This window comes from Anomalospiza imberbis, chromosome 5 (genome assembly GCF_031753505.1).
Source record: "Anomalospiza imberbis isolate Cuckoo-Finch-1a 21T00152 chromosome 5, ASM3175350v1, whole genome shotgun sequence".
Lineage (NCBI taxonomy): Eukaryota > Metazoa > Chordata > Aves > Passeriformes > Viduidae > Anomalospiza > Anomalospiza imberbis.
In genome coordinates, this window is record NC_089685.1 from 55,818,305 (window position 1) to 55,844,152 (window position 25,848).

Consider the following 25,848-nt stretch of genomic DNA (forward strand, 5'->3'; position numbering starts at 1 on the left):
CCCAGATTACTTCTGTTTACAAAAAAAAAAAAAAAAAAGACCAGCAACAACAACAACAACAAAAAATCAATCAATCCACTGTCATTGATGGAATTTTGAAAGATTAGTTTTGCACCTACTTTTCTTGAATTGCTTTAGCACTGACTCGGGAGTTCACATACTACTCCAGTCTTTGCAGATTTTCTTTCAGACATATTTTCTCCCTGGCTCTGGGCCAAGCCCTGGTATTCTTTTTACTTGGGGAAAGTCCTCAGGAAAGTCTGTCACAGATTTGTTTCAAATTATGGGTCTTTGCCTGTAAAGATTCATCTCTTCCCATCACTGACTAACACATGAAAACAATCAAGATCTGGTTGTTGGGAATTTGGCAGGATCACAGAAATTACCTAGCTGTGGCAACCTTGGCTGCAACAGGCTGTGAAATAACCTTCACACTCCATGGGTCAAACTGCAAGAAGCCACCTGAGAGTTCATGTACGCTGTTATCGATATTAATATGACAATCAACACTTATTTCCCCTGTTCCTATTTTCCTGGAAACTACGATGACAAGGTCCCAGGCAGCAGCTCCCTTTGCTCATCTGGTGGACAACCAGCAGAAGATGGATGCAGACCTTCTCCCTTGCTCCCCATCCTGCCTTGCCCCTGCCCAGTCACCCCCCAGTTCAAAGTCGCCGGAGGCCTTGGTTCTTATCATGAAATGTTCTGCCAAATCAAATGTAAACAAATGACATGCACAGTTGACATGGCAACAAAGCAGCCCTGCACGCAACGCGGCAGCATTTAACTCTGCCGGGCTGGGCACAAATTTGAAGAAAAAAGACCAGAGCATGCAGGAAACAGCAAAGGTAAGGTACAGAATCTTCTCTCCTTTCCCTAGATGCCTGGAGAAATACACTGCTCAGCACCCAGGGGTTTGCTGAAAGAACACCCAGACCATCTTCTGCAAGAGGTCTTCAAATTTCCAGACAGTTTTTGGTGGCACAAGAAGAACTCCAGAGCATCACACATGCTTATAGATCTCAAAGCCCTTCACAAAGGAGTTCAGCATTTTAGATTAAGCTTTCTTACTGAAGACTGGCAGCATATTCCTCTTCCTTTATGACCCACTCTTGTCTACAGGCAGGAAGAGAAGCACAGGAGGAGAGCCCAGGCATCCACCACACAACACAATAATAAAAACCAGGAGAGAGAGTGAAAGGGCTCAGGGAAGGGATGCAGCAGCACACTGGTACAACCACTTGGCATACAATATTGCATTATTTTCCCCCTTTCTAATCTCTCACACAAATACAGCTCTAGGCACATGCATACATAATGAAAGGTGTCAGAATAAAAGTTACCACTGCACTTGGGCTCCCTTATATTAAGTGAGATTCAACGGAAACTTTGAGCCAAAGGTGGGTATTTAACTGCAAGCACTTTGGTGCAGGGACTGCAACAGTGTTTTTTGACATTGCTTTTCTCTACAGACCTCATAATCTTCCAATTTTAGATGCCCAGGACAATTTCCATGCTTTTTTTTTTTTTTTTTCTCCTGCTTTAATAAAAAAAACACCCTGTGCTGCAAAAGAGCATCTTATTTTTATCATGGTAGGAGCACTGTTCCAGGTATGGGGGCACAAAGCTTGCACAGGGTGTAAATACTTTGGAAACCTCAACACTGGGAAGCATCTTTTTTGGAGCAAACTAGTTTGGTTTCACCTCTCTGAGGAAGGCTTGCAATCTCTGAGTGCCCTTCCAGGCGAGCCCAGCAAGGCAGTCAAGTCTGCAAGGCAAAGCCCCTTTAAATAAAAGCAGCTGCTGATGTTAAGATAAGCATCCAAGCAGTAAAAATAATGAAGCTGGCTCTTAAATAATGAGTGCTGATGGCCCCCTCTGCTTGCATTCCTAGTCTAATTACTTACATGGTTAGCTCAGCCCTATATGCCTTTCAAATGCTGCCATTTAAAAATGAAAGTTAAATCCACTTGGAGAGGACAAGAACTAACGGGAACTACAATGTGTGCACATTGCTGCTAGAGGTGAGGGTCCTGCCATGGGGGCCTTTCCCCTGCGTCTCTACTTTCAACAGGAAAACATGATTTAAAAATCAAATTAGTTCCCAGCTTTCAGATGGAAGAATAGCTCTTTAAGATGGAGGAATCTGCAGCTTTTGAGCTTAGACATTCAAACTGTTGCCTGGTTTGCAATACTGTGAGGCTTGGGTTATGGTGCTTATGCCAGGGAGGGCAGGAGGAGCAGCTCCTGATGGTGGAACCACAGGCTCAGGACACAGCCCCACTACTGCCCTTTGCTGGACCTCCTTCAGCTCTGCCCAGCTCCAGGAGGGCACCTGCAGCATCCTCACCCCATGTGGTCCATGTCCCAGTCACGTCCCAGCCACAGGGACAGGCCACCACGGGAATGGACACGTATGTGAAATGCCATCAGCACATCCAGAGGGCTCCTGGCACAGCTTCTGAGATCAAATTAGAGGGTTAAGAGTTGCTGGGGGGGAAGAAAAAAATAAAACACAACCCCTCAAGAATAAGATAGGACTGCACACACTGAAGGGGATAAGGAAACAGCAGGAAGAGGAGCATATAATGGCTTTGGTGAAGAGGTCAGGGTCCAGAGCATCATCCCATCACCACAAGATGAGTGTCCACCTGAAGAAAGGCTGCAACCCCACAGGGAAGCACCCCAACTGGCGTCTCATATGTGCTCTTCCCATTTAGTTTGGCACCAACATTTTGGCTCCAGAAGCAACAAATTCTTTCCTGAAAATGTATCACATGCCTTTATACAAAGCTGCCAGAATAATTTATAGACACTTATCTAACAATATCTGCTTTTGACTCAAGTTATTAAAGAAATAAACAGAGACTGGAAAAGAATCAGTATGGAAAAGGAGCCTCTGCTTTGGAGGAACAACACAAGTGAACGCTGCTCTGCCTCAGAGACAGGTTAGCGTGACAACAGTGATGGATTATGGAGAGGGATTGCTTCTCCAAATGACGTCCAATTACTCTTCATGCCCAATCAAATTGGTTTTAAGTTATCCCTCAAGTGAAAGAAGCATTCCTGACCTGGAAGAAAAGGCAGGGGCTTTGTGTGTAAATAAATAATTAGAAATAAACATAGGCTAATGGTGCAGTTGCTGGGGTCTATGAGAGAAGAAATGAGAAAAAACAGCAGTAATGGATTGCTTTCTGTCTCACATCTGTGAGGATTTTTTCTGAGACCTGTAATTTATGACAGATTGTTTTTATCAGCCAGTAAACAATGATTTATAACATTAATAAGCGGCAATAGGTAAATTCCCCAAATTTAATTCCCCTGTGTACTTTCCCATGACAGGGATAGAAAAGATTTTCCTTTCTAATAGGAAGAGTGAATCTCACAAAACCATTAGCACCATCCAATAACCACAAAAGCAGTCCTGTGGGCTTGTCAGGGACACAAACCCTTTGCAGCCTGCCTTTGTCCCCATCCCTGAATGCTTGCCCCAGAGCGAGGAGGAGCGAAATGATGGCTGGGCTCACTCACGCATACAAGTGCATGGAACTAGGGCTCCTGGCTTGCAGTGTGCTCGGGGATGTGCTATGCCTTTTGGAAATGAAGCACCAGCTACACATATATGCTGCTGGATGTATTCATTGCAGGCACTACATGTCTTCAGTGCCAGTTTTCCTGCAATTAATAACTCCAGAATGACCCAGATCACTTCAAGAAGGGATGTCAAGGAGAGCCTGACAATTACTTTTCTTTTACAACCTAGATTTGGAATAAATGGCTTGGAGGAATCCAGAATAACTCCCCTTACCCTTTTTTTCACAAGTCCTCACAAATTTCATACCTCCAAAAAGCACCTGCAACCAGCCAAGAGCTCAGACATAAAATACAGTTGTTAATGAAGATGTGCCTCTACTTCCAGGACATAATTCATTAGGAGAAGAGTGAAGGGGAGGGCAAAAAGAAGGAAATCACATGCACCTCCCTTAATGTTCAACAGTATTCTATGAGTCCAGTTCTGGGGAATACAAGCAGTAAATTGCTGAGCGACTTTCTAATCTAATTATTTCACTTGCAATTCAAATTATTTTCCAATTAAAACCAAGCTAATACATTCTGAAATGTAAATCAGACTCTATTACCTTTTTTTAATTGCAATGCCGAAACTATTCCCCTTTTCCCCTTAACTGACAGAAATCAGGGGGAGATTTCCACACATTCTCTCGCAGTCTTGTAGGGTTACCTCACACTGGCCTTGCTGGTCTCACCATCCTTCACCTCTGCTCTTGTTTCCACCACAGCAGAGGGGGATGCTCTCTGCTTAATAAAGCAAAAAGCCTACAGAAAAAAGCAGAGGAACAGCTCTTTTCTCCCTGCCTGATGGCAATGGCACAAAGGTACAGACAAAAGATTTCCATCAAGTGCCAACTCTTGCCCTAGAAACAGGGTATTTGTCCCCGATCGGTGAGGACTGGACAGCCCTGGTGTGGTACACACAGCAAGTTCCTGTGGCTTCACTTCTCCTGCACTTGATGGCTGCCTTCGTTCAGAAAAAAAAAAAAAAAAAAAAAAGAGGAAATAAGTACAGAACATTTTGTCCATTGAGCCAGCCCAAGTCAGATATAAATACATAAAGAATGAGCAAGGAAGCCTCTTCCATAAAGGGAAGTTATTTTTGATTTAGGCAGGGCCCTTTCCAGACTAAAAACTTCTGAATAAACTTGCAACATCTATATTACTTCCGTTTTCTCTCTTAATTTACAAAACTAATTCTGCAGATTATCTCTGCCTCTGAGCTTCTCTCACATCCTACATCCTACACTTGCCTTCTTTTTCTCCAAGTTTTTGCAAGTACTGATACCAATTTTGATCTCAGCAGCCGCTCAAGACCCTCTTGCTCCAGGGTGATTGTCCCCACTCTTCCCCAGTACCCATGGTGACCTCCACAGGAGCACAGGAGCTGTGCCACTGCATTCCTGGACAGAGGTGCTGCCTAGGAAGTGGCACATCACAGCCTGCCCACCTTCCTGCAATGCTGGTGGAGGACCACAAGGCACTCGCTGTCACTGCTGGGGCATGGGCCCCAGCCTTCCCTCCTGCCCCCCGTGGATCACACCGTGATGGACGGAGCTGAGAAAGCAAAGGGGCCATGAGGGGTGGGTGTGACATTCACATTCTCTGGACAGAGAGACATAATTCTGTCTCTCAGGAGAAGCACAGAGAGAAGAGAAAACAATCTTTATCCCTGCTCCTTTGTTTTCCCCATGTGGAATGTGGTATGGAGATTGTTTACCTGAAGTGATTGCTGGATTGGATTCTGGTGAAGGTTGTTTGGGTTCAATGCCCAATCGGATCCAGCTGTGGCTCGGACTCTCAGCGGAGAGTCATGAGTTTGTTAGTTAGGTAAGTAAGAAGTAACTATGTAGAATAGTGTAGTATCTCTTTAAATAGTACATTAGTGTAATATAGTATAGTTTTAATAAAGTAGATCCTTCAGCCTTCTGATCTGGAGCCAGACATCATCATTTCTTCCTGCATCCGGGGTTGCCTGATTTCCAATAGGGTGGGTGCTCACCCCAGAATGAAATGAAAAGCAAGTGAAAACCAATAAAACCAAGCAGAGTCACACCCCAGCTGTGTGGGCAGCCGCTCCAGCCTGATGGGCCATGCTCTTAAGCACTCCTCTTCTTGAGTCAGAAATGTGAATTGAAGGGAAAAAAACCCCAAAGACACAAGAATAAGAAGTGGCTGACATTCAGCCTGGCACACAGTAACTGCACCGACAAAAGCAGCATGAATCCTCAATTATATTCCACTATTAATGGAATAAATTAATAGGGACTATGGATGTGGAAAGGCTTGCCTTGAATCCAGAAGATGCCTAATCCAAATTCAATGTGGACTTACACACCCCACAGTCACGCTGCTTTCAACAAAGCTAATGGAGTTACAAGTCAAAGGGAACTACTTTCCTCTTTGGTACAAATATGCCCTTTTCTGACATTTAACTTTTCAGCATTATCTCTAAAACACGCTGGGAATTTTCAAAATACAGATTCACTTCATTCAGCAAACACCTATTCCCTGTTTGTGCTCTTCCTGAAGTTTGATATTAAAGCTTGTATTGCTTTGTAGTTTACGTCACTACAACACACTAGAAATTATTTGGAGAATATAAATTATTAATTACTTGCCCTCACAGATAGCAAAAAAAAAAAAAAAAAACCACAAAAAAAAAAAAAAAAAAAAAAAAACAAAAAACAAAAAAAAAACCCAAAAACAACCCAATGCTATATGATTATTTCTTTCAGATGAGTTCTTAAGTGAAGTATTTAATCTGAAAAAAAAATTAAAAAATTCTCTGAATATTTAAAGTATTTACTACATATACAAAATATTTTAACTTCATATTATCCATTTAGATTCTTGAGTCAGAGAACTAGCCAGGCAGCTAGAAACTGGGAGGCCATTTGAGTCTGAACTGCCAGCACCTTTTAAAAATTGTATGTGGAGATATTTTTAAAAAATCCTGGCCATAAAAAACAGTTTTCCAGATGTTATCTCAGCAGATGGGTCTTGATCTGCAAATGTAGAAAGCATTGTGGACTTCTGATTTACTGTATTGTTTAAGGAAATACAAACCCCCAAATCTTACACATGAAATCCCCATTTTCAGAGTAGCAGGGAGAAAGGAAAAACAAAAAATCCCTAGTGGGAATTGAATTTGTTTAATAAGTCACTGACAATCTCTTCATGATCCAGGTCTTGGTAATCCAGCCTGTTTCTCCCTCTCCAGGACTTCGGTGCCTGGCTGCAGCTCTCCACACCACAGTGACATCCCTCAAAGCCACTACAGCCCGTTCTGGTTTTCTCTTCTGAGTTTTAAGCCATGTGTTGCCTGGTATGGCCAGTGCACAGATGAAGTAACACCATGTTCATCCAAACCTCTCCTTCCCAATTGGTTTGTGACTGTGGGGTGGTTTTGTCCCTCCTGGGTGCCCGTGGTTTCTGTGTTTCATTGCTTTGGTCTCCTCAACTCCTTCTTACTGCAAGCACATTTCTGAGAGAAGCAGCAAGTGCAGGGAGGTGGTGGAGGGTTTGGTACTGGGCACTTGCAAACAAGGAGGTTTGAGGAAAGGAACAGAGCAGGCACGACCTTGCCACGCTTCTCTCCTGCACTAGGGTTTTGTCTTGCACCTGGCTACCCCACCGTGAGGGATTCCTGGCACAGGGGTTATCACCTTCTTCCCTGGTTCTTCTCACTTTCTCCCCTCAGTGGATGCTGAGGATTTTAAGAATCTGAAAAGCTCTGGACAGCTGTGCACTGAGGAAGGATGCCCACCTGGGCAGCTTCCCACTCACCAGGGCCAGGGCTGGCAGTAACTTCAACCACCCCAAAGCCCTTTCTGCAGGGGATACCGCAGGAGCTGCTCAAAGCAAAAGGTATAGCAAAAACCACTGGTCCTGGGACATCCCCCATGCAAAGGGAAATTGTTCTGTAAAACTGAGAAAAGCAGAAGAACCCCCAAAAACCCAACCAGCCAATCAACCAACCAACCAACCAACCAGAAAAATCATACTCTGGACTTCCTCAGCAGCTCCTTTTCAGAACTCAGGAAAATTCTGAAAGCAGATTTTCCAAGAGCTGTTATTTCAGTGAACCTGAACCACAAATAACTCCACAGCTGTTGCACTGGAGATGCATGGATTTAAATCAAGAGAGAAGCAATTCCTCTAACTCCCATATCATGGAGAGTCAGAGAGGTATTCTTGTCCCACCCAGGCTGTTCCTGAAGGTTTTCTCTTAGGAAAAAATAACCTAAAAAGTCACCTGCTAATCACCAAAATAATGAGATCATAACATTTTTTAGGAACATACTCAGATTTTTATATCTAGCTTATTTTCAAACTCCTTTTTGCAGTAACATTGAGATCTAGAAATGCTTCACTTCTTTTTAAAGTTAAAACCTAGATTCTCTCAGGTAGAATTTTTTCAGGTCCTACTTGAAAAAAAACCCCAAAAAGAAAAAAAAAATCCCAAAACTAAAGAGGCAGATTATAAGACTTGATGAAAACATAAACTAACAATTGAGTGCATCTACATCAATTTTTCAGTTGGGCACTTTCAAGGCAAACCTCTCAGCTGCTCCCACTGCACAGTGGTCTCAGAGTGCACAAATGAGCATTCACCCACTGAACAAGAGCTAGTCCAAATCAGCCACCCTTGGAATGTCCCAGACATGGCTGTTGGGTCCTTGACAAAGGATTTGCTCTCCAAACCACCTCCTACCTGGCCACACTAATTGCTAAGGCACACAGAGCCATGGACTCGTGGGGTCCCACACATGTTCCTTGTTCCCTGCCATCATCCATTGGGAATATGTTTCACAGCTCTGTGCCTGTATCCAGAACACTGTGAATTTTCTTGTGCATCCCTTTACGTGGCAGAAAAAAAGCACAGGCCAAATTTATCACATGATCCTTCATGAAGCCCATGAAAGGATAAAGAAAATTAATTGTAAGGGTTAATATACTTTTGTAACAGGCTATCCTGGTTATGACATTTAGCTTCCCTGCCACGAACGAGTTATCTGGTCTCTTCTCTAGAGCAGAGATAAATGTCAACAGATATCAACAATCATGTATTATAAATATGCAATGCATAATTTTTTCCCCTGCTGTTTTGAAGCACTACTGCTTTAGATGACAAGCATGAAATACTTAGAAACTTTTGGAATAAGATGTTCTGAATCCTCTTCAACTTTTAATAACTTGCAAATTGTGATGTCACCCACAGGACAGCACCAGAAAGGTGCCTGTGCCAAGCAGCAACAGCCAAAAAGCAGTTCCACTTCACTGCACCAAGCAGGTACCACTTCCCACAAAGCAGGAGTTGTAGCTGCTGGGTGTCAATTTGTTCTACTCAGACACCGGGGTATTAAATGCAAAATAATGCAAAAGAAAACTTGCAGAAAAATGATCCAAGTTCAGTAAAATCTTATGGAGAGTTCTCAGTGAAAATGACTCTGGCTTCTCTCGCTGTCTGAGAAAGCATGTAGAGCCCACACAGGATATGCTTCCATAGAGGAAGGCAGGATCTGCTTTACAGTAGGCACACATGTGCTAGATAGCTGTTGTTTACTAGGTCATGTTGATTTTGCTTTCAGCTATGTTTTCTTAGGCACCCACGTCTCTTCATGTAGGAGTGCCTTAGAAATTACAAAATATTACTCCCACTCAACACGCACTCGTGTGTGTATACATTAGGTCTGTGTGTACCTAGCTACAGAGATGCCCACCATAAACAAACATGTGCATCCATAAGCTTTCAGAAAAACAAAGGTATTTTTCCATCCCTTCACAGGGAAGGACTGCACTTGAGGAGAGCAAGAGCTACATCCTCACTGCTTTCATGGTGCTTTAACTACTCCCCTCCTCCCAAAAGTACTTTGGGACCCCAGTTCATCTGTGCCTCATTTCCAAAGGGACCACACTCAGCACAGCTCTGCTGGCCACCTCCCTCCTGGGGCAGATGGAGGTGCAGAATGGGTTCCTGATCCACTGAAAGCCTTTCCCTGCAATGCAACTCGCTTGCAACTCAGCGTTTCCCCACAGAGGGGCCTCCAAATGCGGATAATTTCAGTGTTCTCCTTCCCTGCCTCTGAAGCATCCCTTCCGCTAGCTGTGGAAAAGCCCAGTTTCTTGGAAAGCAGCAGATTCTTACTTGAGATAGGAATTCCTGTTACGGAAGCTGATCCCGATCAAGCCCTTTCTTCTGCCTCGACCTCCACCCCAGTTTAGGAAATTCACCTTCCTGGAAATGCCTTGGCTATAAATACAGCCCTCAGAACAGCCTGTGACATTTTTCCCTTTACTACATAAACTTTCCACTGGCCGAAATCCTCCCACCAAGAGGCAGCACACAGTACGGTGCGGGGAGAGCCGCGCTGCCCCGGAGCAGCGGCGCGGGTGGCAGCCCGGAGCCGCACTCCTCCATCCTTCATCCCATCGGCACCGCTTCTGCCCGGAGCTCCCCTCGCACCTGGATTTGCGAGATCTACGACCTATCCAAAGGGTTCAGCCCCTCCTGCTCGTCCCCTCGGCCCTCCCTGCTCCCCAGCTCGCTGTCACACCGGGTTTGTTTCATTTTGTAAGCGGCGGCTTTTACAGAAGCCACGCAGCAGAAGTTATTAATGCAGCTTTGGTACGGGGAAAATCTCATTAACGTCAGCAAAAGGAGGAAGACTTCTGAAAAGCTCCCTGCTAATTTGCTTTCTTTTAATTTCTTGCAATTACAGTAAGCAGCATAACGCTCTCCCAATAAATGAGTCTTTAGCATTGTGGCAGAGTCTTCTCCCCAGTCAATTCTCGCTCAAACTTTTAACCCTTTGCTGGATTGTTGGAGAGCAGAAATGACTATGACATGCACCTTCCCAGAACAAAGAGGTTTCAGACATTTCCAGTAATTTCTCCACATGGTGGAAAATCCCTGTTTTGGCTGTGGGTTTTTTTTTTTTTTTTTTTTTTTTTTTAATTTTTTGCTTTGCAGCCATCACAGCAGTACCAAGCTGGTGCTTCCCACATCCTTTGCTTGGTCTAAATTCAGTTTCTCTTACAGTAAACACAGTTCCTAAAGGCTGCAATCCAGTTCTTTTCTGAAAAGAGGTTCAGTGTAGCATATCCCACACACTGGCTGATTTTTAAAACTCGCTGTGTGATCTATTTTCCCTTACTGCTTTGAGAAGTTGAAGAGCAACAATTCTATTTCAGACTGCAGCTTATTATTTTTACTCAACTGCAAAAAAAAAAAGAAATTAAAATTTAAAAAATGAATAATGTTGAAGAATGTTTAAGCATACAGTCCAGAGGGTAGTAAGAGGATAAGGGTTTGGTTTGCTTTGTAAAAAAATAAAAAAAGGCAAAACTTATCCTTTTGATAAAGTAAAACTGGATTGATTTTTCAACCACCAAAAATGCTACAATAAAGCCTAACCCAAAATTTCATTTACTTAATTTCATTCATAGTGTCAGGTTTTCAATTAGAATGGAAGAAAAAGATAGGGTTGTTGTTGTTGGTTTGTTTTTTTTTTTTTTTTTTTTTTAATAGAAAATTTGATGAAGTGGAATTTTGGAGGGAATTCACATTCTGATTAGCCTTATATGAGATCACTTATTCACATCAAAACAAGTTAGAGAAGACTAAACACTATTATTACTATTATTTGATGGCTCTTCCAGTCAATACTTTTTTTTTTTTTTTTTTTTAATTCTCAGATGTGGATTCATCAAAGAAGCTTAGCTTTTCATTTTAATTAAGTTTCTAAACATAAAGGCTCCAACCCAATGAATCCCAACCTGAAATACAAAAGAATCTGTTGTTATTTTTTCCCCTCCACACAGACTGACCCGACATATTTCACTCATTCCTATACTAGCACACAGGTAACCTGGGACAGCAGGAGTGCCTGGGAAGGAGAAGAACTCCTGCTTGGACATTTGGAAGTCTCTGCCCAGGTCTAAACATTGTCCAGCCCTCCCAGCAGAGCACACTGCTGTCATTGGAGAGAAGCAGCACGAGAAATGTCTTGCCCTCATAGTTAACAGAGGCCTCTCCACAATAAAAATGACCGATGTGTCCTAGGGACTTCACAAAGGAAGAGGAAAAAGCACATTCTAGAATACACTGAGTTGTTTGCAGAGTTAATCAGCACACCACCACATATGGAAAAAAAACCACGCTGTATTGATTAAAAATAACATTGCATGTAGAAATTAGGTGGTTAACAGACTGCTATATGACTGGCCCCTTTGCTGAACACATGTCAGCCAAGGGAAGCTTCTTGCACTGATTTGCAAAGCTGCAGAAAACCCCACTCCTGCCAACATTTGAAAATAGTTAAATAGGACCTTTGTTGTTTGTGGAAAGAAAATAAGGCAATAAAGATACATTTTTAGCTTCTTTTAAACGATATTTAATGATCACCAAGTTTCTTGCATGGATAGAGCTGTTATTTGCACAGTGAAAAAGGGGGTCCACCAGTACACACACAGACACACCCAGCCCTGCTCTGAGAAACGAGTCGTGCATCATTTATGGCTACTCTGTGTACTTCATAATGTATGCGTGGATGAGCTATACTGAGTGCAGGATACTTAAACTGTCTCATTTGTCCAGGCCACTCACAATCACACAATTAAAGGATGGCCATAAAGAAATCCTCACTCAAACAGAGAACAGACGGAGAAGATTAATTTCCTTGTTTTCTTAGAAACGTGACCCCCCATCCCCCCATTTACAAGTGAAATCCAGGAGTGACAGGGATTTACAGTATTTAAAACAAAAAATAATCCAGAAATTAGAAGTGGGTCAGGAAAAGCAAAATCAGAGGATTTCACTGGACAAATCCCAGGGTTGTCACCCTAGCAGAAGTCGCTGTCAGGAACCAAACACCGGTTTTAGTTTTCCTCCTTTTTGTGGAGATATGAAGACATTAGACACACAAATATTCATTTCAACTCTTCAGTACTCCAGCATTTTAAAATGAACTCTTATTTTAGCTTGGAAACACAGAGCATTGAATAAACATTTTTGGTGGTGCAGTCAGTAGGAGAAGGTTCCTTCTTGCCACCCCTTCCTGTTCGGGACCCAGAGCTCCTCAGCTGCCAGGAGCATTAGAAAACCCATTCTGTCATACAGCCAGAAATTTCTGCTCTCACTCAAAACACTGAGCTCGCTGTGCTCCCAACAAAGCCGTGTTCAAAACAAGCATTGGCATGTGCATTTATGTGAGATGACTGAATGGCCCTGCAGGTTGATAAAAGGTTCTGGAGTCTTTCACACACAACTAAAGTCATCAGTTTGAACCCAACCTGTGTCAGCGGTGTCTGGAACTGGCTGCAGCAGGAAGACTGCTCTGTTCCATCTCACAGAGTCAGTAGTATCACTCTGTCCCCTGGGAGAGAAATATACACACTGTTTTGGGGTGCTCTGCACAGTCAGGACAACACTGGTGGCATGGATTGAGATACACCCTCCATAGCTAAGTTTTAATTGAAAATATTCTCCACATTACCAGTTCCTACCATCCCACAAATCATTTACTACAGCCTTCTGATCTTATGGATGACACTTTAGTGTCCACGACAACATGCTGGAAGAACCCATTCCTTCCACATCACGCAATAAAATCCTGATACTGTTAAATCTGAAGATCATACCTGAAGAAGTAGTGAATATAAAAACCCCAAAACAATACCATCCATCTGGAATCTTCCCTTCCCTCTATCTCCTAGGGCCATGACCAACTCCTGCCAGCCAACTTTCCCACATCAGCTCAATATTAGTACACTCAATCTGCCACAAAAGACAGACATAGAAACATAAATTTCCCATCCTGTTTGTTTATATATAAATGCTTAGCTCGAAGGAAGAAATCCCTATTTTGCCTGAAACTCATTTCTGAGAGCAAAGGTCCAATCAGGCTGGAGAACCCCAAAAGATATGGCAAAACCAATTGTAAAGTCATACTGAAATAAAGCATGCTTTGGATTAAACTTCATTTCACTGGGATCTTCAAACCTCCTATGGGCACTCAAACTGGTCTGGTTTTAGCCCATTTTAACAGCCTCACACTGACACTTCAAAACTTATTAACCTGGTGGAAAGTACACCCTAGGCTTTACTTTCTAAACAGTACCAAGCTGCTCATCAGCCTTTACCAAAATGACAGAGAAATAAAGAGTGATCCTCCCTGTGTGAACGACAGGCTTTGCCCCAGCCTCGCTGAGGTGGCAAACCCTGCTGGCTTGCTCCCGTTCACACAGACCTGCACATGCTCAATAACACCATTGATTTTGTTTGTGCAGGCAGAGAGAATCCAATTTTTAAAAGCCACATTGATTCCCACCCATTAAAAACAGAGCAAACTGCAGCATTTGCTAAATGGATAGAAAAAGACTGAAGTCAGGATGGAGGGATGGGAATAATGTCATTATGCTGAGCTCGTTCTGAAGGACAGAGAATTACAAAAACAGACAATAAAATAGTAACCATTAGACTTGTTATTATTTGTTGTAGTTTCTAAATTACAAAAACGGCAAGTCAACAACCAGGGAGTGCCCGGGCACAGTAACAGGGGATGCACAATGGAAGGCATCCTAGAGCATGGAGCTGTGATTAGTTGCATTTGGAGCATGAAGACACGCACACACACACACACACACACACACACACACACACACACAGAGCAAAAGAGGGCACAGACACAGGAACTGAGAGAGAAGCCCTGCGACTATCAGCAAGGACCCTGTCTGCTTTTCAGTTCTTTGTTTTAGCACATTAAACAAACAGAGCCATCGCACAGGTCACCGAGGAGCTTCCTTCTGCAACTGTGACCCCAGCTGCACTGCACACAAAAACTATTATTATTCTCTAATGGCTGCACCTTTTGGACAATGATTCAGTGTTTTGGGGTTTTTCCCCTCCTTTTGTGCAGTGCCACTTAGTCTTTTGCTTCATTTTATGTTTTATTTGCACACTCTTGAAATCTTCATGTAGTGACTAAAAATTCATGAGGCAGCCTTAAGTAGGAGCCCCCGCTTCCCTCCCTCCCCTTTTCCTACCCTAGCAAGCAGCTGAGGAGGTACCGGGCATATGTCGGTGCTGCTGCAGCAGCAAGGGGGTGGGAGAAGCTGCGGCTGGGGAGGGAGATGGTGCTGCAGCCCTGGGGATACCTCCTCATCCTGCATCTGGGAGCACAGGCAACAGTGTTGGGCAATGAGGCTCATCCATGCCCAGCAAACACATCCCAGAGCAGAGGCACTCCGTGTTCGATGTGCTGGTTGTGCTTCAGCTGCACACCACGCACTGCCCGACCACGAGCCTGCCCGCGTGCTGCACAGCAGTCATTCATCTCTTCAACTTCAGCCCAACAATGCCAACAGGCAAGTGCTTGCTAGCATTAGTGAGGCTTTCATAATTGGTCCCAGCTGGTTAGTTGTAACACGCCTTGTTGTTGAGCAACTACCTAGTAATGCTGTCAGACATCCCCTGGTTGCATAAGGAGGGTTAGTATCTTTATTAATTATGGGCTGCCACCAGCCTGTGGCACTCTTCCACAGATAAGAAAGCCTTTAAGCTACTGGTCAGTCAAGGCCTCTTTGGAAAATCTTGTGCCAGCTTCAAGCAAAGCAAGCTCAGGCTGTAGCCACAGCAGCCTCCTGCCCTTGCTGCCAGGGTTCCTGCTCTCCTCTGGCTGCCACGGGGGCTGCTGCCAATGCCAACTACTTGCCAGCTCTCTGGCCACCACGTGGGCATGCAGGAACCCTGGCTCACTGCGAGGCACATGGGCATGCACAGTCAGAGCAGGGCAGACGTTTCAAAGCGTTGTGCAGAAATGCACCCCAGTGCCTGGCCGGGCTGCTGACCAGCACCGAGACAGCAGCAAATACTATAGCGTGGCACAGCTACAAAATGCCAGGCAAGGCAACGTGGGATCAAGCAAATGCACCGTTCCTGGAGGGGAAGGAAAAACCCAGCCATGTGGATCTCTCAAAATGCAGAAGTGTGGAGGAAATACCATGGAAGTGGCCATTTCATGAGATACGTGAGCATATGTGTGGCTCTGAAAACCTCAAAGTTTGCAACCATTCCCACTCCCCTGCAGCCTTCACTCACCCTGCAATTTGATCCGTGTGATACAGCAAGTCAGGGACATTTTCTGCAGAAAACCAAGCACCGTGCTCTGCTTTCTGCACTGTCACTGTGCCGCTGTGACAGCCCCCTTACAAAAGCAGCGATTAGAGTTGTATCCTGTACCTAGAATTCTTACACAACTTCAAATGCCATTTTGTGGGCAGTAATCAGATCCTGTAGCCCCAGGCTAAGATAAAAGCTGTGTCTGTCTAGGAGCTAGAACTCAACAGCTGCTCAAAAGCACACACCTTGGACTGGAAGTGAACCTCTTCCAATCCCATGTAAGACCAAACCACAGGCTAGGGCTGCAAGGAGTGATCTGTTTGGCTCTGTTGGCCATCTGGAGCAACTCTGACCTTTACCATCCTCTGTTTTCATCTGGACCAACCTCTCATATCCTGGGTTTGCTGCTGCTTTTTCTCTCTCCAACTTCTATTTTGGCTGCTCTGCAGAGCCTGAGATGGGCATCAAGGTGCTAGGAAAAGATCCTGACAACTTAGATGGGGCATTCCCTAGAGCTGCTGGAAAAGCAGCTGGAAATTACTCCCTTCTCTGAAGGCTTGGGTTTGTTCACTCAAGAGCAGCTCCTCACCAAAGTGGCCCAGGGTGGGGGCTGTCAGCTGTGTCTTGATGCTTAGCTGCCACACACTGCAGACACATCCTTTTCCCAAAACAAGAGCTATCTCCCCATGCACACCCAATACCTCCAACAACCACACACAAACAGCAAATCCACTGTAGCACTTCATGCTCATCACTACCATTTCCCATTTGAGCAGCAATTCAACACATGCTTTAACATTACCCATGCCTCTGAAAACCAAGAGGGCCATTCACATAAACTTAATCTTAGTTACACTTGCTGGATCATAGGTACTGATGCTAGAAGGTAATTCTCTAAAACCAATGTAAATGTTTAAAGTGCATTCCCAAAGGATTTATGTAGACATAAACATACAGATTAAAAACAAGCAAGACGTCGGGAGCTTTTTACTATCTTCTAAAGAGGCCAGGCACATGGATATTTTATCTCTCCTTTTGGATCTGCTTTCTTCCAATGGCACAGTTCAGAGACTTCATACAGATCAGAGACAGAGCTCAGGCTAGCACTGACAATTTCATTAGGAAAAAAAAAAAAAAGATAGAATTGTGTTTTATTACGTTCTCTGCTCTTTTATTGCTATTTTCAAAATGAAGAACAGACCCTACTAAAGTGCTAAGGGCTGAAAACATAACTCTAAATGATACAGGAAACTCAACTTTGTGCCAATCCATTTTTATCCTCTCTTTGTGGCCATAACAAAGCTGAGAACAAGAGCCAAACAATGCAGAAGAAAGAATAATTTCAACATAATTTTTCTTGCTGAAAGTAACATCAGCAAAAATAACAAGAATCCATTCAAAAGACAGAATGTTATCTTCCAACACAGTTAACATGCCTTTCTTTCTGTCCCTCATTATATATCTTACACATCAAGCTGTACTTTGACCTCCTTACAAAGGAATACATTTGGAGCCACCACATCCCTGCACCCATATTGGCATTGTTAAGTGAAATCCAGCCCATAGTGCCATTCTCTTCCCTGCTCCCTCATGCACCTGCCAAGGGGAGATAGGTTTTCAAATGAGCCTCCAGGAAAATATTTCCAGAAACAGCAATATGACTACCTCCTGCTCTTGCTTGTGCTCATGCAGCCCTTCAGAATCCAGTCCATTAATTTAACAGGCTAACAACAACATGAGCTGTATTTTTAACAGCTATGGGGATGAGATCACGTAGATAAGCTTTTATTTCTGGTACAGGCCCTCACCATTACTTCCTTTTACCTACTGAAATCAACTGCCAACATTTCATCATTAACTTTTTAGCACAGTAACCAGCAAATTCATCTAGCCTCATCTGAACCTGTTTACATTTTAGATTTCATCTGCCCCTCTTAATACTTTTGTGAGCATCAAAGAAATACTCCATTTTCATCTTCAGTGACTGTTCTCTGTTTGCTGTCTCCCACTGACAAGTAAAACTAAATATATTGAAACTTGTCTTAACTCATCAGATGCTCCTTCCCTGACTTTGAGTGCAAAGTTCTGCATGGAAGCAACTATTGGAAACACAAATTCTTACTCTGGTGAATCCAAAAAAGGCCATCAGCTTTCCTTCTGTATGCCAGCTGTCACATTAGCAGGCGTGTTACCCCTCACTGTCATGTGCACTGTTGTACCCTATTACCCTTTTGTTTAAAGGCCTCAGCCACAAAAATCTTTGTGCATGAGGTGCTGTAAACACAGCCCTGCTTCAGCAAGCACAGCATTCCAGGAGAACAGCACAAGGTAGATGGTACAGACACCTCCACCTAGACTGGAATGTACAGACAGAAAACATGGTGTTGCTCAGCGGTATTACAAGCCATCCAACCATCCTATGTGCAGTTAAAACAACTCAGTGCAGTACAGCTCCTCCTGATGCCAACTGAAACACTGCTAACTTCTCCTTGTCTGCCTCTATGCGAGCACAAGCTTCAGCCGCTAGAACACACAGTTCTCCTTATCCTCAAAAGGCTTCAGCTGGTGGCCTTCTCAAAGCTGTGTAAGTTGCTAGAGTTATCTGAAAACTGCCCCAAGCCTCTCACAAAGGTCGAAATTCAGTGATGACAGTATAAAACTTTTGGCACTTTTCATGTCTTATCAGGCCCGGGGTATTATACTTGCTTTTGAGAACTTCTGCTTCAAATCAGCTGTAAATGGCAGTGGTTGACAAAAAACAAAATACTGACAAGGAGTTAACCCAACTCCTTAAACCGCAGAATTTTCAATTCAGAGTCACTTCAGCTAGATTCAAGTCAATTCCCCCACATCTACCCTGCCTCTCTTCCTGAGCAGAAGCCTTTGGAGACAAACACTAGATTTGGTAGTGGGTAGAAGTCTGCTATTCTATGGCTAATGCAGACCAGCAGAAGCAGGGACAGAACCTGGATGTCCACCCAAGTACTGCCCTACACAGCCAAAAAGGCAAAACAAAGGTAAAACAAAAAATTAAAGGTAAAGCAAAATTACTCGTGTCTGTGCAAGTAAAACAATGTCTGCAATTACCTTTGTCCTTCAATAAGCAAAAAGAAAAGGTCAAGCTGCCATTCAGAGACTCACAGATTACTTTCCAGCCCATTGCAGGAAAGGGATGCTGTCCTGTTCGGAAATTGGCTATCTCTGGCCTTGAAGTCTCCAAATAGCAAGTAAGGTGAAACTTCATCTTCTTTCCTCCCACACCTTTCCTTATGTGGGAAACAGCAACTTCCAGGTAACCATGGCCTGTCGGGGGATTCCTCCTCTGCCCTTCCCCTCTCTCAGTTCCTTAGAGCCACTCCCTTTTTACTTCTTCCTCTTAGAACGGTAAATCTCTCACTGTGTGTGTGTATGTATATATATATGTACATTTGTATGGATGCCTCTCTTCTGCATTTCTTTTTTTCTTGTAAAACACTACAGAACAACTTTTGTATGATCTGGCCTAAAAGGCAAAGGACATTTCCTGGACCTTCCTTCTTACACAGGTAACAGCTGTGGCTACAACTCAGCTTAAGTCAGGCCACAAGATTGGTGTTTTTCAAGCAAGATAACCACTCTCAGCTGCTTGAGAGTTACTCCTTTTCCCCAGCATGACCTGGAGAGGAAGGTAGCTACTGAGCCCCCATCTGAAAATAAGGTGCCTTTACACGAGCTTAGGCTAATTTGAGGCATCAGTGCAGCAAATGGTTTGAGAAGATAGAAACTGGGGACTGGAGTCATGTCATTCAGGGGTCTGAAGCTGGGGAATGTATAACCCCATATTAATTGTCGCATCTTCAGATTATTTTTCTCTTCTGGTAATGACTCATTCATTTATAAACCAATGCCAGTCACTTTTCTAACCTCATCTCTAATAAGCAGCAGAGCAGAAATACTTTCTAACCAGAAAACGCTCTTCAGTGTAATACAGCTTTCCAGTACTGCTGTGCTGGGGCCTAAGACTTGTGAACCTAATGAATGCACAGACATCCACAGTAAGCTTCCCCCATGTTACATTTACATCTCTTGCCTGCACTGAGCAAATGTACAGGAGGAGGTAAAAACCTGATAGGATTTACATACACAGTACTTAAGCAAAGTATCCCTGAAATCCTGTGCAAACTGTGTTGCTAATGCTTTTTCATACTCAGGAGAGGATGAGGAATCTCCCTGCTCATAATTCTTTTATTTTCACACTTGGAGCACTGATCTCATCCCAACAGCCCCTCACCTCATTTTGCTTCTCAGCAGCCATCTCTGCCCTTGGCCAGCTACTGCCCTGACCCAAATACACATTGAAATAAATGTAGGAAGACATAAAAAATGCTACTAGTGTATAAATGTGACTGCAGGGCACTCTCCTTCACTGGTCACCTATTGCTGGAGTAACATCTGTGGGTCCCCACACCACTGCTCCTATCAGCTGCTGCTGCTGTTCTGTCTTTGGAGCCGAAAAGAAGAGCACCCTCTCCCTGCTCTGCTTCCTTTGCACTTGGTGAGGAAGTGACTTGAGTGGGAGGAGAGAAAGCAGGGCAAACACAAAACCACTGAAGTAAGCAGCTAGAAGCAGAGACCAAACTTCATGCTTTTCATACACAGGCAAACAGGCACCTCTGATTGCAGCTGGCTCTTTGTAGCCCTGCCAGTTGTACCTTCACTTCCATTATGGCTGCAGCTGCTTGTCACCATACTAAGCTTGGTTACATCCCAGTCCCCGAGCTGAGCACAGGTACCTTTACCAAAACACTGTGTGTCTTTTATGTACTACAGAGATGGAGTCTGAAGTGCTACAGCCAATAGCTGCAATAAGAGGGTTTTGACTTCTTGTAGGTAAATAGTTCTTTTCAAGTAAAACAACCTGTCTATTTGTACCTGTTTCAGGCTCGCCCTGGTACAGTAAATACAAGAGTTACCTTGATTTTTCACATCATTTCACCAGGCTGCTGCCTTAACAGGACTTATTATGCTTATAAAGCTTAAGAGAAGAAAAACAGACAGCAGGAAATCCTGTGACAGGCTTGTTCTGTGGTGATGAGAGAGAAACAGTAGCAGAAGAAGAAAGGAAAAAAAAAACACCAAAAAAGCCCATAAATCCAACACCCGTAGCCAACCTACAAGTGGGGAAAGTGTGACTTCCAAGCCACTCCCTGATCCTCACAATGTTACTGAAACTACTCTAAGAGCAAGTATAAAGAAGGTAGGGATTAGTTTAGGATTCTCTGCTGGGTTTAAAAGAAGAAGGTTTGTGATGTTCATTTTAGAGTTCCCAGATGACTTCAGGTGGTAATACATGGACTGGTAACAAGTGTATTTGCACACTGCCTCCTCTCTGCAGGCCCTGAAAGGATGCACACAGGAACTCCTCCTTACCCCATTTGAAGTGTTTTTTGTTTCCAAACTGTGAGGTATTGCTTTTGGGGAGGTCAGCCCCAGGCGTGGGACTAGGTGGCACTGGGTGGTGCAAATGGCCAGAGGGAAGGTTTGCTTAAATGGGTAAGTTATGGAGTAGAAGGGTGGAGGGAAAGGGGAGCACAGTTCTAAAATCATGTCCCTCTGGAAGTGATGTGGAGAAGGATGAGGTGAGTTACCCCAGTTTGGGCAGGACCTGTGTCAGAGCTGGTGGTTGACACTGAGCCCTGGTCAGCAGCCACATCACTGTGGCTCTGCTCCTGCTTCTGTTCCCTGCCTGCACAGCACTGCCTGGGTTGTGGGCAGTGCCCCTGAGGGTAAATGGGGCTGCTTACATCCAGAGGGCTGCCTTTCCCTTTGTGGGGATCACTGATGAGTTTAAAAGCTGCAGCAGCCATGGGAAAATTACATTTACCTTTTTCTCCCCCAGTTTTGTTTGCTCTTTTACACCAGAACCAGAGCCCCTCACCTGAGGGGTAGCACCAGTTGATGGAAGAGCAGTGCTTCCAACCCTCGTACCTGCCTCTGGCTGCTGCTCACATACTCATCTCTGATCCAAAACACCCTTAATGAATTGATCCCTGCCTGTGGACACTGAGGTTCCTTCCTTTCCAGCCACCAAGACAAAACTGAGATCTGTAAGAGTAATTACTGTCAGTGCCCCATCTTTGCCATACAGGAGCTGTTTCCAGAGAGAGGAGAGGGGACTGAAGGCATTGACTCAGCACTTAGTTGTGATATTTGGTTTTCCACCTCTCGGACACAGATGAGGTAAAAGGAGACAGCATGAGAATTCTCCCTTCCTTGTCCTAGCAAAGCCTTCTCTTTGCTGGGGAAAGGCTCCCTGTCAGATTCCTTGCAAACAGACCTTTGTAACAAATCTTCCTGGGCTCAGAGGCATGTAACTGGGCACATTTTATCCCCTTGGTTAATAAATAAACAGAGCCCTCCTGTGACAGACAGTCTTTCTGGCTCCACACAGGGATGCAGGGCTCCTCTCGGAGCAGGGCCAGCATCACAAGCTGGAGCTGGGCAGGAAGGTGCTGTGGTGGCACAGGGAAACGGGCATATCACCAGCTTTGAGAAGATAAAGGAGGAGCTGGCCTGTCTGCTCAGAGCAAAATAAAAAAAATACTTAGGGAAATCGTGAGAAGGTTTCAGCAGAGAAAACACTAGGGAGCGTCCAGTCTGAGGAAATTGCTTAGGCTGAAATACAGGTTTTTCTGTTTTAAATTAGACCCCAGGTAGGGAGTACAGGCATGGTAAATCTCCTGTTGGATGCACCATGAGCACAGTGTTGGTTTACCATCCCTTCTCTGAGGTGATTTCCACACAAAGGAACTTAGCAAAGAACTATCTTTGCTTGAGTTCTGTAAAACCAAAAACCAACTTGGCATGACCATCCCAAAGGTGGGTCAAAGCCAAAAGCTTTCAGCTAAATGTCTCTTGCTTTCCAAGACTTGGTAGTCTGGGTACAATAAAGCTGAGATTCAATTAATCCTGATGTTGGTTTTGAAAAAAAAAAATCCCGCTGAATTTTGATTCTGAAAAAAACAACTTCAAATTCCAAGGGTCCTTGGGAAAGAAATTAACAACTGCTTAAAATAGTGTAGCTTGAAGTTTGCTTTCCTCCACAAAGTCTTCTGCAATGTATTGCAAGTTTTGCAAGCCTGCAGTCCTACCAGGTGTGATCGTCACCAAAGAAATTGAGTTTAGACTTCAGCAATGAAATTCATGGTTTCACTTCAGTCCCCACAAGAAACTTTCCTCCTCAAACCATCCTCTCTTTACCTTGGAGAGGCATAGTCAGTAAAGCAGTGAACATTGCAGGTAGGAGTGAAACAGACTGGCAGAACAATGTGGCTCCCACAGCTGCAAATGCAGTAAAATCTGAGATAGAGATGTTTTTGCAAGTCCAGAATGGCAGAAGATTTTGAAATACAAGTGCATTGAAATATAAGTGTTATACAAGGACATGGCAGATGCCAATTCAGTGAGCAAACAAAAAAGCATAGCCCATCCCTATGTCATTACAGCTGCCTATTTAAAGGGCAGTTTTGACCAGAATGACACACTTGTGAGTCACACAATAGGGAACAGGTTGTGACTTTGCTCAGAAATCTACCTTGCTTTGGCTTCCTGTTAGCACGGCTGAAAGACCAATACCTGTCATGGCACAATGTCCATGTGTGGCAAGAGGGATCCAGTTTAGTCCCCTGCATCCCTCAGGACCTGCTCTCACCCAGCTAAGCATGCAGAGCCAGTTAGAAGCCACGCCTGCACACAGCCTCACTGCACACTCTGTATGGGCAGTTGACAACATGCACGTAGCCTTTATGCATGCATATTTTCTTGCAGTGTCTGAGACCAGACTGATAAACACCTCTTCAAACTGGTACTCAGCTTCATTCTCTGTTATCCAAACATTTCATCAAAGGCCACTTACCTACAAAGCAGACATCTCAACCCAAGCCAGACAAGCCACATACCAAAAGCCTTTTGAAAACAAGGAACCAAACCTGAATTTATTCACTAATAGTGAAGGGGTGACAGCCGTTATTTTATATGTGCAATATTTTGCAAATTCTGAAAGACTAAATTCTTATAAGGTGATTACACCATTAATTAGCAAAACACTGTCGTCCCCAAGGTGCCAGCACAGCAGCTGTTTCAGCTGAACAGCAAAGAAAAGCCAAAAGGGCAAGGTAACAAAACTGGTAGTGCTCCCATGAGCAGCCCAACTGCTCCAAGCACCCCCACGCTGCCACCTCATGACAGAGAAGTGCTCTTGTTCCAACAAGGGATGACCTCAACTCTCCCTCTACCACCCCAACCACCCCAGCCTCCCAGAGGGCCGTACCCCTCTTCCACCTGGGTGCATGAGTGGGGTCTCCAACAAAGGGGCCAGCTGTTGCAGCCTGAGCCCTGTATTTCTAAGGAAATGGCTCTTCCCAGGAAGTTGTTCATACATAGCTGATCAACCTAGAAGGGATCTCTCTGGTCATTCATTCCTCTGACCCTCTGCAAAAGGGAGATCATAGAAACTACCTCAGTGATCTCCCCTTCCAACTGCAGCATGAAAAGGAATCCCAGGAAGATACCCTGTTATGCAGAGGCTATCACAGTTTTTTCATCCATTACTCTGTGAACAGGGCTTAATTTCTAACTCAAGCATGTCTGGCTAAAACTGCCAAGTAGAGAGCCCTGCTCCTGGACTCTGAGCTGGGCAGAGCAGCCCTCCATCATCAGCTTTAGTTCCTCACCTTTTCCTTCAGGCACCTCCAGACCATGGCTGCATCACCACAAACCTCCCTGAAGGGTCAGTGATCAGGCCCAGGTTGATGCAGCTGATGGTAAGGGACAAGATGAAGGACTATGGTGACCAGGGGGACAGGCTGGTACCCCTCTTCTAAGCAAGGGATGTTTGGATGGCTACCAGTGAGGTCCTACACACACTGGCTAAGGATGCCAAAACAGAAACGCTTTGGACTACAGTGAGTTTTGCACCACAGGCTGAAGATGGGTGGGCAGGAGGAGGATGGTCCTCTTCACATTACCCTCCCTTTTATAAGATAACTCTGACCACAGACTGGCTGTGCTGTCCTTTGTCATGTCAGGCAGGGCCCATGGTGTGACCCTGCTGGGGCTCATTCCCTTCTCTCGAGGCCTGCAGCAGGCACTGGAGACACAGCAGCACTGCCTTCCCAGAGAGGGATTCTTGGCAGCAGGGCAGTTCCTGCAAAGCCCACCTTAGGCTGTCATGTTCTGCCTCCTGTGGGCTCCCTATAGTCAGGAGCAAGGGAGAAAGATATCCTGAATACCAGTTGTGGCAGCAGTTATAGCTTGGAGGAAGCTGTGTCCTCTTAAGAGGGTTGGGAGCTAAATTCTGCTGGACTAAAGACATTTTTATCCCATCTTTGATATTTTCCATCCTGCTCTGTCACCTCAATACCATTTCCATCCTTGCAGAGCACATTGGCTTAGAAACATCCCTGGTGGGACAGAAACAGTTCTGGGTTGGGGCCCCCAGCGAGGGAGGGCCCTTGAGCAGTGCCAGCAGCACAACAGCAAGTCTGCCCACGATTCTTCCCACAAGAAACTGGGCCAAGGGACCCCGTTCATCTTCAGAGCACGTTACACAGCAGCAATGGAAAATCACCCATGGAAAGTCTGCAAGCAGCCGTGGGGTTCTCTTGGTTTGTGCCGGGTTATGCTGATTCAGGTCAAGAAAAAGCACAGAGTTTGTTTAAAGTTATTTTGACTTCCATGTTTGGGAGAAGAAAATGGGCCTATCATTTACAGGAAGATGAATGGCCATACATTGCTCTGAGAAGGAGCAGGATCCAACATACCTTTCAATCCTACAAAGGATTTGGCCATCACATTCTCAAAAGTAGTGATAGGAAAAAGAAAAAGCAAGCTGTTAATAAAATATGGAGACAGCTTAGGAATTTGCTTGCATAAGTCCATGATAAAAAACCTCCAGCTGAGCTCTAGCCTCTACTTTATAGTTCCCTGTGCTCTGCTACATCTTTCCTTAAATGCATGGGGCACAGGGCTCCTGTCACTCCTTGAGCATGACTGCCTAGTCTGAGAGGTTTCACTAGTCTGAGGAAGCTTTTCCTTCACATATAACTTAAATGTGCCATTTCTTGAAGTCATCCCCTTGTCTTTTACACTCTAGCAACAAGAACAAGTGTAAATTA

At 44.4% G+C, this 25,848-nt stretch overlaps 1 protein-coding gene and 1 long non-coding RNA gene across 9 annotated transcripts in view; one reads left to right on the forward strand and one right to left on the reverse strand.

Annotated features, from left to right (window-relative positions):
* HIPK2 (homeodomain interacting protein kinase 2) overlaps positions 1-25,848 on the reverse strand; it is a 132,421-nt gene that overhangs the window by 61,074 nt on the left and 45,499 nt on the right. The window contains exon 1 of one of the 8 annotated variants that reach the window (XM_068190943.1): positions 18,843-18,986. The exons of 6 other annotated variants lie outside the window; for them this stretch is intronic. The gene's annotated coding sequence lies outside the window, so the exon portion shown is untranslated. Of the gene's footprint in view, positions 1-18,781; positions 18,987-25,848 lie in introns of those variants that run through there. One more of the 8 variants, XM_068190942.1, reaches the window with a different exon arrangement.
* Positions 18,860-23,929, forward strand: LOC137474400 (uncharacterized). The gene is made up of 2 exons (XR_010999338.1): positions 18,860-18,986; positions 21,758-23,929. It is a non-coding gene; the product is annotated as an uncharacterized lncRNA (long non-coding RNA).